The 11,277-nt window shown below is 41.0% G+C and overlaps 2 non-coding genes across 2 annotated transcripts; one reads left to right on the top strand and one right to left on the bottom strand.

The window, feature by feature from the left end:
• Window positions 1-10,696: 10,696 nt before the first annotated feature.
• Window positions 10,697-10,778, bottom strand: trnas-gcu. Its single transcript has one exon. It is a non-coding gene; the product is annotated as a tRNA-Ser (tRNA).
• Window positions 10,779-10,905: 127 nt separating this feature from the next.
• trnaa-agc lies at window positions 10,906-10,978 on the top strand. Its single transcript has one exon. It is a non-coding gene; the product is annotated as a tRNA-Ala (tRNA).
• Window positions 10,979-11,277: the final 299 nt, after the last annotated feature.

Genomic DNA, 11,277 nt, shown 5'->3' with positions numbered 1-11,277 from the left:
GAGCTCAGTGCATCATGGGAAATCCCCCGGCAGTCTAGGCCTATAGCAGCATAACTAAGGGATGGTTCAGGACTACCTGAGCCAGCCCTAACTATAAGCTTTATCAAAGAGGAAAGTCTTAAGCCTACTCTTAAATGTGGAGATGGTGTCTGCCTCCTGAACCCAAACTGGAACCTGGTTCCACAGGAGAGGAGCTTGATAGCTGAACGCTCTGGCTCCTAGTCTACTTTTGGAGACTCTAGGAACCACAAGTAACCCTGCATTCTGGGAGCGCAGTGCTCTGGTGGGGTAGTAAGGTACTATGAGCTCTTTAAGATAAGATGGTGCCTGACCATTAAGAGCTTTGTAGGTAAGAAGAATGATTTTAAATTCTATTCTGGATTTTACTGGAAGCCAATGGAAAGAAGCCAATCCATGAGGCGAATAGGGATTCACATCCCATGAGGTCTCCAACTAGGAAGACACGGATTTGATCCATCGACCTCTATTATTATGGGCCCAGCACCCTAGGGATTCACATCCCATGAGGTCAGCAACTAGGAAGACATACAGCAAGTTTCACTGTAGAGATAGGGACAAATACAGGAAGCACAATGTGTGGTTTTTAAATCAATGGGCCCAGCAGGCTTCCGCTGCCCCACTCTGCTCTTGTCTCCATCCCTGATTCAAATGAATGGGCCATGCAAATCAGGCTCCTGTAAAGCTTAATGAATCGGGTATGTTGGAGCAGTGAAACGTATAACTCGTGAAACTATGCTGGATCCTAAGGGTCAGGAAAGGAATTCTTTTTGAGGACTACTTTTGCGTTACCTCGCAATGCTTCTCTTCTTCCTTCCTTCTGAGCAATAGCTGTGTCCAGTTATTGTAGTTTAGAGTAAGCGCCGGTTCAAAGTAAAAAAAAATCCATACTGGGGCGTTGTGCTGAGAGCAGCCGAGTGGACACAGAAGGAAGGAAGAAAAGTATTAAAAAAACTCTTTGACCCTTAGTAGCCAGCGTATAGAACATATAACACACACATATATTTAATAGGGGAAGGATGCTGCCTGAGCACAACCCCCTGGTTAAGCAGTGAGCACAACAAACCAATAACAAAGCCCTTATAACATCAACCATATAACATACACATTGCTGGGACTCATCAGACATAAAAACCTTTACATTGTCAGATGTGACTTTCCAGCAGTTAGTTTTATTAACCATCTTTATAAGTAGACAATTGCAATAAAAAATGTTCAAAGAATCCCTATGAAAACCTCAACAGCACATCCATTTTCATCAACAGTGAGGAGAACCCTCCTACACAGAGCACAATATCTCGTCAATGAGGAGGAGGAGGATACAGAGAGGAAGGTGCAGCAGTGTGACTCAGGGCAAACAGATACAATAATAATAATGGATAATAAGAATACTGACTTGACGTAAGGCCAGGATGGACAATCCTAACTCAACAGGCACAACCAGAAGCATCCCAGCAACAAGTATGAGGCTGTCAAAACATCTAGCCAGTGTCTTCTAAGCCAAAAAACACTAACTACTTCTACTTAAGATCTCAGATGAGATACCCTCAAGCAACGACATGTGACACCACTGGGAAACACTATATCAAGGACACTTAGAGAAGAAGCTCAAAGAATATCTGGAAATAGATGTCAAGACCAAAACCATTCTCAGCATTGGCTGCAAAGGGGTCAAAGTCAATTCAATCCAACAACCTGCAGCGAATGGCCAGAGAAAGATCAAGGAGGACATTCACACCCAAAGCCAGAGATCACCTTTAAAGAGACAGGGCTTACCAACCACCAACAACTCACCCTGATTATACAATAACTTGTTATCATGTGAACACACTTGTGGACAGTAGAACCAGCTCCATTTATTGAATCAAGATTGTGTTCAACAGCTCTGAGCTGGTCAGGGAAGCTTAGAACTTAACTGATTTAATAACTTTTGTTAATAGATATGTTGATTCATTTTAAGTGCTTAACTGTTTGATTAAAAATATGCCACAATAGTAAAAAAAATGCCAATTGTGTTTTTTCAAAGAAAGAAAATATCCCTAAAAGAGAGCTAATCAAAGTTTTAGTCAGTAGTAAGATTACTAAGCTACAGAATGAGCTCTATGAAAGACTAGTCTCTCTCATGTGCATTTGGAAAGTAACAAATGTACATCTGATCACCTGTTTTTAAAACCATGCATTTCTGCTCTAACCTGTCTACTGAAATCAGACACACTGGTGAAGAAACCCTTTCACTTACAAGTCTGATATGTGACACAAACCCATAACCTTGTGTTAAAGGAAAGGAGGCTTGTGTATAAAGCTTTTTAAAAAGGACAGCAATTTCTGGACCCCATTCTGAAAGAAAGGAAATTATATTCTGAATTTCTCCATAAATACCATCCCTCAGCTTTGCAAAACAGTCTCTGCATCTCTTACTGAGGCCATAGCTATAGCTATAGCTATAGTTTTTGCTGGTATAAACCAGTCCTTTATGCACCATTCTTCTGTGTACTACCATTTCATCTGGTGCAGGTTTTTGTGCAGAAATGAAGGCCCCTATTTCATCATCGGTAGCCTCTGTCACCATGCCATTATCCAGCACACAACAGTTGTGTCTTGATATTTTGTGAAACTCTTTACTCTTCTGTCATCCAAACAGAACTCCTTCACTTGCTCACTAACTGCATAACTTGTGGTAAAGAGTGGTATTGCTCTGTGCAAGAGGAATTTGTTCACAATCACAAACACACTTTGTTCCATGAACCAGTTTCAACAGACCACCATTTGCATTTTCAAACACAAATGCTGAGTGTGCCCAGAGTGGCCCCCACAATTTAACTGATTTGGCAAGGTGAGTTAGCAGGTGTACATTAAATGTCATAGAGGCCTCCCCATACAGCAACTGAAACCTTGCTAAAAACTCGAAATGCATCTCATCTGCTTTGTTGATGTCTTGGAAGGTAATGTTCTCTTTCAAAAGTAGAAATACTGCTGACACCAGAAGGCCAAGGTGCTTCACGTAGCGTGGCTGAAGTACACCATTCAGAACTGGCAAGCTATAAAACAGGAGCCATGCTCGCCACTCTGAGGCTTTCCAGTACTTGAATTCTGCAAGGGGTCGGGGTAGTCGTGTTATCAGGTGTGGTGGCTTTATGTCCCTGATCCTGTTTTCTAGCACCCTCATAGTGTTGGGACTCCCAGTGTAGTAGGGTTGCTCACTACTGTTCAAAAGAAGCTCTGTGAGCTGTCTAATAACACCAAGTAAGACAGCATGCATATAATCTGGAACAAAGCCCCACACTATATCAAAATAAGGCATGTTTATGAGTGGTGATGGACCTTTCACTCCTCTGACACTTCTGTTTTGCGCTACCGCTTGCTCCATATCTCCCAGCATGTCAGGATATTCTGTGGCAGTCAGTGTATTTCACCTGTTTCTCTACTAGAGTACCAGGATGTAAACAGAAGCCACAACCGAAGTATCCATTGAACTGTGTGGTGTTTTGCATGGTTGGTCTTGCCTTTGAGTCTACACAATAACATAAACCAACAATTTTGCTGTAGACACATGTTCCATTTTTTCTCCAAGAGACACCTTTGGATGCCTGTGTTTTGGCCTGATCAACAAAGGGTCTGAGAAAAATGGACATAACTGGCTCTTGAGCACCAAACCAAAGACCTGCAAGCACTACATTCTGGAAGGGAGCTCGTTTAAATGTAGCTGTATGGGCCAAATTGAAAATTTGGAAGACTTGCACACAGGTGAGCCATCAGAATTGAAATTGAATGACAAATTGTTTGGAGCTGACAAAATTCCACCTGGTTTTGACAAGTTTTGATACTTTTCACTATCATATATGTCAGAGATGATGTGTTCATTCTGTGGACTCATTCTGTTTTGAATCTGAGGATTTGTCTGGATTTGAGGTTCAACTAGTATGTTTCTAAAAAAAACTTGCACTGTTCAAGGAACTGATATCAATGGGAGCACTACAGATTGCACACTGAGCAATGTTTTTGTTATCTATGTCTTCTTGTGTGCCAATGTATACTTTACAGGTTTTGCTGTAGAAGTGGAACTCCACTATGTCTGAGTTGTTTTTAAAGTCCTTATTGAACAAATATTTTGATCTGGGTATTACCTCTTTGCCAATTATAGTATTTATGAGTATTTATGAGCTTCAACAAATCATCAAGTTGTGTTCCTGTTATATTATGCATGGAATTTCTGAATCAACTCCAGAAACACTGCATTCAGATGATGAATCACAATTAAACTGCTGGGCCATGTCACTTGGTTGCAGCTCAGATGTAAGCAGAACATGATCGGACGAAGACATGGGCTACAAAATGACAAGAAAACACATTCATGAGTGTATGTCTACAATGACAGTAAAACTTATGACTGACTAGTGTCACATTAATGGTTGTGCCCTGCCCTGACCTCATGATATGCACAGCTGGAACCTGGTCTGACTTCACTTTCATTTTCTCTCCAGTTGGCAGCAAAAGGTAGATGAACAAATTTATCTAGTTCCTCTTGTGAAAGTGAATGTGTAATGTTGTAGTTAAAGTAAAATGAAATCTTGAAGTTGCAAGTCCTTGTCATAGACAGTCATGTAGTATTAAATGCATTCAACAGCAGGTCACTGCATCATAGACAGCATGATTTATACCGAAGGAGGTTAAATGGTTTCTCGTAGCTTTGGTTAGAATTAACGAGTGCTGGTAAAGGGATAAACTAGATATGAATAACATACATTTGAAAAAAGCCATTGAGGCAGATTATGTGTAATGTAAAATACACATTATTCTCTCTCACTCGCTCTGTTTACAGACAGCTGAAAATGTTGCACCTTCCAGCAGCAAATATATATTGATGTGCAATTGTTTACATGCTCAGTTGTTGAGACTGTAATGTATTTTATTAATATAATCCATTTAGGAAAAGGTTTTATAGCCCACATACATACCAGCTTTCAATATCGGCCTGTTCTAAGTGTAGTTTATACAGTAAAAGGGTCTACTATCCAAAATATTGGCTCAAATCTGCTTTTTTCACTGTAATATTGGTATCGGCAAAAACCCATATTGGTCGGGCTCTAATCCCAGAATGACCAAACACTAATCCATAGCCTATCTACTATCACACATTGCACCAATATATAAAAAATTGGTCATGTTGATTTGGCGCATTTTAATTGTGCGACAGCAATGACTTAATTAACAGTGCCTAGAGAATGAGCCCTGTTTTCATTTTACCGGTGATCTTAACATACAATTTTCTACATAGAATCCCTAGATAGGGTGTAGGGAGTAGATAATAAGTGACAATTATTGAACAAAGCCAAAACTTCTACTTGAACTTGAAGAAACTGAACTAGGATTAAAGTGTTTAATATGACAGACTAATTCAAACTTGATAAAAACGGTAACTGGTGAAGTTTTTGACCTACAGTTGAGGCCAAAAATATTAGTTTCCCATGCGTTCATTTATTTGTGGTGTCTTTTATTTTGTCTCCTTCTACTTGGCAATGAGGCAACGAAAAATTTTGGGAAAATGTTCCATAATTCCTGTGGGGCTAATAACCTCAACTGTATAACTGTTTTGTGTCATTCACATGCCTCTGCCCTCTGGGAGGAGCTACAGGTCCTTGTCCATCAAAACAATCCAGTTTAAAAACAGCTTATTTTCCAGCTGCTATAAGGAATCTGGATTCTGCTTCTTAATTTCAAATCCTTGCGACTTGTATTATTCAATTCACGGAACTCTTCCCTAGGAAGAACTTGGAATATGGAGTGTCATACTGGCTAGACTGCTGGTAGATGCACTAGACGAGTCTGAGGTGAAGCTAAGCCTCAAAACTAGCTTGACCAGGATTAGACTAGTCCAAACACAATACATTTCCAAGGAATCTATGGTCAGTCAACCTACTTTATGAAGTAAAATTTGAAATTAAGCTGGCTTAACTGGCAACCCTCAGATGTGGTTGGTAGAAGAGCTCACCATTGTGTCATCTGGATCCAACTGAAGATCAAGATGGCCAGATGGAGACATGGTCTGCACAGGATAAAGAAGAGATGGCACAATCACAGAGGGAAAAAACAGTATCAAATGTAGTAAGGCCCAGTGGAAAATGACCACTTACCATAAATTTTAAGAGAACATTACTCTCTCACCTCAACATCTGCAGTGTGTGAATCTGATCCAGAAGCACCAGCTTCTTCTCTGCTGTATTCTGCATAGGGCAAGGCCTAAACACACAGAAGTATAATTTAGAAAAACATTTTGTCAGCATCCAACAACCTCGCACCCACGGTTTGGTTGTAGAGCTCACCTGATCTGCCATGTGATCTGGACAAGATTGATGTGTAAGCTTCAAGTGGCCAGATGTAGACATGGTCTGCACAATATGAAGAAAAGATGGCATAAACACAATTAGAGATGCACAATTTTGGAAAATGACACGGCAATATTTTATTTTCTGCAATATACATTGCGATATGAAAACATACAGGAATTCTCACCTCAACATCTACAGTGTGTGATCCTCCTTGATCTTTGCAGTCATCTGTGAAGAGCAATGCCTGAAAAAATTAAGCGATTTTAACCATCTACCATCTTTAAAGAAGATCATCAGGTAAGACTGAAGTTATAAATCCTTTGAATAATTATTATCCTATACATTACAATAATTATTTCTCATGGAATTACTTACATTCAAATGTCCTCTTTTTAGTCTTGCACGGGGTAATTTGATTGTGCTGTTAGGCTCTACTTGCGTCTTGACATTCTAAAAATAAAAAAAGAACATTGACATCATTATTAACAGACATATTCATGAATAACAGGATGTTGAATTTAAACAATAATTAAGTTACTAAAAGCTGAGCCTCACACGTCCCTTAAAAAAAACTCACTGATAAGGAAACATTGTTGCCTGTACAAACTGACCTAGTCAGTTTAATTTAACCATTCGTTTGCGGACTAGGGTTGTGGCACTAATAAAAATTACTCTCAGTTGCCAGATTATTTTGTACAACTGCAGCCCAATACTACAGTCCTGTAAAAATCCTCCTACTGAAGGGTACAATACTGTGACTGTGTAAATGGGCTGTGTTATACAGACCCCAGTACTTTATCTGATAAATAGTAGTAGAATAGTGTGTCTTAGACATCTGAGACTGTATCCAAGGAAAAAGGGCATCTCACTCGCGTGCTTCCCACCGTTGAAGTAACTTGGTTAAGTTAGTTACTTGGTACTTGGACATTTTACAATAGGATTTACGAAGAAAGATTTAGAATAACGTTACTTATCAACTTTGAAAATATAATTATACCATAACTCAGCTATAAATATAAATATCACTAACAAATATGTTTGCTTATGTAAGATATATAGAAGACGGGTGTAACGAAATCGTCCCTATTTCTTACATTAAGGATTTTGACAGCAAAAGGACTATTTTAAAGGCCAAGTATTGTTCCTGAAGGGTGAGTAATTACCTCCAATAGTTCGGAACATAATAAGAGTAATTAAATGGCAAACTTGGATACCTTTATCTAATGCTAACGTTTTTAACTGATGTGAGTTTTGGCTAACGCGTTTAGCCGTTCTAGCTAACGTTAGCTAGCTAGTGGTGGCAAGCTAACTGCTGCTGAGCCGCTGAGTTCAATACTTTATTCTTAGGACAGCAAACGGAGTGGGGCAACTATTAATATCACATGACAGTATGTAACATTATAGCAGGTGATTTCAAGTACTTATATCCAGTGTGATTTACATTCCAGAGTCGAGAGAAGAAGTGGAAGAGGAGCTGTCCATGGGGAAACGCCTCCGTGTGAGACGGCTGAAGGAGACCACACCCCCACCGGCACGCCCCGAGAAAGAGGAAGCCAAAAACATAAATGTAACGTTGATGGCTTCAAATAATACAGCTATTGCCATCTTGTTGCACTTTGATGTATCTAACAGTTACAAAAGGAAAATCAGGCCCTACCTCACTCAGTAAGCCACCCAGCTTCTGGTACAGGCCATGGTTATCTCTCTTAACTATTGCAATGCCCTCCTGGCTGGTCTTCCAGCTTGTGCGGTGAAACCCTTACAAATGGTTCAGAACGCAGCAGCACGTCTGGTTTTTGCTCAGCCCAAAAGAACTCATGTCACTCCATTACTCAGTGACCTCCACTGGCTCCCCGAGGCCTCCAGAATCAAATTCAAGTCACTAATGCTGCATACAGAGTGACTCCTGGGTCTGTACCCATCTACCTAAACTCCATAATACAAACTTATGTTCCTTCTCGGCCGCTACGCTCCGCCAACAAATGCCGCCTGGCTCTGCCATCCCTTCACACAAAGCAATCCCAGTCCCGGCTATACTCACCGTCGTCGTGTGACACCACGATGGTGGAACGAGCTACCACACGCCATCAGAGCAGGGCGTCCCTCTCTAACTTCAAGAAGCTCTTGAAAACTCATCTCTTCCGAGAACACTTCATCTTATAACACCTCTAACTCCTAACCTCTAACATGCACTTCCTGTGCTCTTCTTCTTCTATCCCCTACAATGATCTTGTAAAGATTGCACTTTTTGTTTTGATTGCACTTTTTGTTAACTCTTACTTCCTTCCCTAGGTATCTACCCCATTGATGTGATATGTACTGTGAGCTCTTACTAGTATTTATTGCTGCTCTTACTAGTATGTTTTGTCAGTTGTAGATCTGTAGTTGATGCTCTGTTGATGCTTGTATGTTGTTCCTCAAATGTAAGTCGCTTTGGATAAAAGCGTCTGCCAAATGAGTAAACGTAAATGTAAATGTAAAATACAACTTTGACATGAACTTTAACCATTTGTGTACTGCAATGTGTTTTTGCGTTTCTGACCTCATATGGTAATAATATCATGCTCCAATCATGGTACTAATCTATCCATTAACCATATATTGTTTTCACATTGCTTTGTTCGTTTTGGTTTGTTTGTATGGGACACTGTGATGCCTTTTTATAATTATGCTTTTATCCATGTTTCCAGACAAATCAGAAAAAAGCAGCAGAAGAGGCCAAAAAAAACAACCTCATGGCCTTTTATCTTTTTGGTCATGTTTTTCGTCATCTCTCAAATTTGTAATATATGTGTTCTTTTTCTCTCAAAGATCCTGTAGGATCCTGCAGGTTGTGTATGTTTACATTATGCTTTATATAGTTGCAGAGTCTGGCTGTGCAGATGAGGTGGGACCCTCTGTTTCTCCCAAAGGAGATGAGGTACACGATATGTCCTATTTACAACATGTTTACATTGCCCTCTGTATCTGTGTGCATGGGTTAATGTAAGAACCCCAACTACACTTCAAGTGTTTCTGACTTTTGTATGTAAGTACAATCTAATACCTTGATTATATTTGTTTTGGATTTTTGGCAGATTCACTTGGGAGGAGAAGTGAGCATTCGAAAAGAGACGTGGTCCAGTATCCAGAATAGCAAAAGGGATTGGTTATTTGTGAAGGAGTTGGCAGTGGCGATGTGGGGCATTAAAACCTGCGGGAAAAGAGCATCATGGGGAAAGATTGCCCCACTACCAAAACCACCAGGCAGCCTTTAACCCCACAGGAACTACACATTAAAAGGTAAGAGTAGCCACAAGGGCTTTGTGGGATGCAAAGTGCTGGGTTAATTATATTTACATTTTTCTTTGTTCTGGTGTGACACTGTTTATCTATGTATTTCTTTTCAGTCTGTTACAGGGAGTGGCTGCGGTGGAACAATGTGGAGGAGACGGAGATGCAGGCCAGATGGGGAAAGGCTGGACGTTTCATAACTGACAAAATTATGGACATTAACAAACAAGCCAAAAAAAAGCCACTTCAGTGATATAATAGCACTCAAAGTGCCATGCAATGTAAGGCTACATAAGTTTAGTTCATGTTGACGATGTTGTGATTTGCTTGTTTTGTTATGTTAAACAGTAATTGTTAATTGGTTCTTATTATTATTAAATGAAAATGCTATTTTGAAAACGTTTGTCTTTTTTTAGTGGTAACTAACATACATAAAACAAAGAAGAATAAGATTTTCTTCATTTTCATTATACTAAAATTCAATGTGGTTGTCCAACATCCAGCATCCCTCCCTCCAATTGTGACACTGTGGCGCAGGCGTAAATCTCCTACTCACCCTCCCGATTTTGTGGCTCCTGGAACTCCATGACTCCATGTTCTTGTTCCACAGGTGCAGAAGGGAGCTCTCTTGCTTTTAGCAGGGAGACCTTGAGACGGCCACCTCTTCTTTTTACAGTAAAGGTCCGAGCCGGGTCGCTTTACGTTTCTTTTTTGCATAGGCCTGGAATGTCCGATGCAAGGCTTGGAGGGGAAGGGGAGGGCGAGCGGTGCTTGCCCACGAGAGGTGCTTGCTCCTTGCACAGGATAATTAGCTCAAATAGCAGAGCGCTCGCTCAGCATGCTTGAGGTAGCCCGCTTTCTTCAGGAGAGTTTGGGGTTCTTCTGTTTGTGATCAGAGGAACAGGCAATTTACGCGAGATAGCGGAATCTATCTGCAGTACAGGTGTTTTGTTCAACGGAATGTGTGAAGACTTGAGCTCAGTGCACCGACGAGAACGTTTCCTTGGACAAACTGACCTCCTTTTTTCCAAAGGAGCCAGGTATATTTGTGACATGGCAGACTAAAGGAAACTATCCTGCGACGAGGATGGGATTCGAACCCACGCGTGCAGAGCACAATGGATTAGCAGTCCATCGCCTTAACCACTCGGCCACCTCGTCTGCTGCCTGCTCGTTTTTGCAGTGAAAGTCGAATTCAGGCCACTTACAGTTGGTTTTGTCTAGTTTTGGAACGGCGTGGCATGGAGGGGAGGCAGACGGGAGGAGTGAGGTGCCTGCTCCCCACACAGGGGAATTAGCTCAAATGGTAGAGCGCTCGCTTAGCATGCGAGAGGTAGCGGGATCGACGCCCGCATTCTCCAGGAGTCCTTGGGTCTGGTTGTATTTCTGACCAGCGGACATGATGCGGAGTCCAAGACCACAGTGGGGCTTTTTGCACCAGCTCAACCGAGAACTGCCTGAAGACAACCAGTGGGTGGTTCTTCACAGTTGTGTCTTGTGTCTTTTCCTGGAGAATTTCCCGGTCACCTCCCAGGATTGTTACATATGCCTGCAAAGTATTGAATTCCTTTTCCTTCACTCAAGCTCTGTGGAATACAGAAAACAGGGAAATTATAGAAAGTAGTGTAACCATACTCCTTAGTACACTTGTAATCAATGA

Source organism: Micropterus dolomieu, linkage group LG21, assembly GCF_021292245.1.
Source record: "Micropterus dolomieu isolate WLL.071019.BEF.003 ecotype Adirondacks linkage group LG21, ASM2129224v1, whole genome shotgun sequence".
Lineage (NCBI taxonomy): Eukaryota > Metazoa > Chordata > Actinopteri > Centrarchiformes > Centrarchidae > Micropterus > Micropterus dolomieu.
The sequence above is the reverse complement of the archived record's forward strand: the minus strand, read 5'-3'. Positions and strand labels throughout refer to the sequence as shown.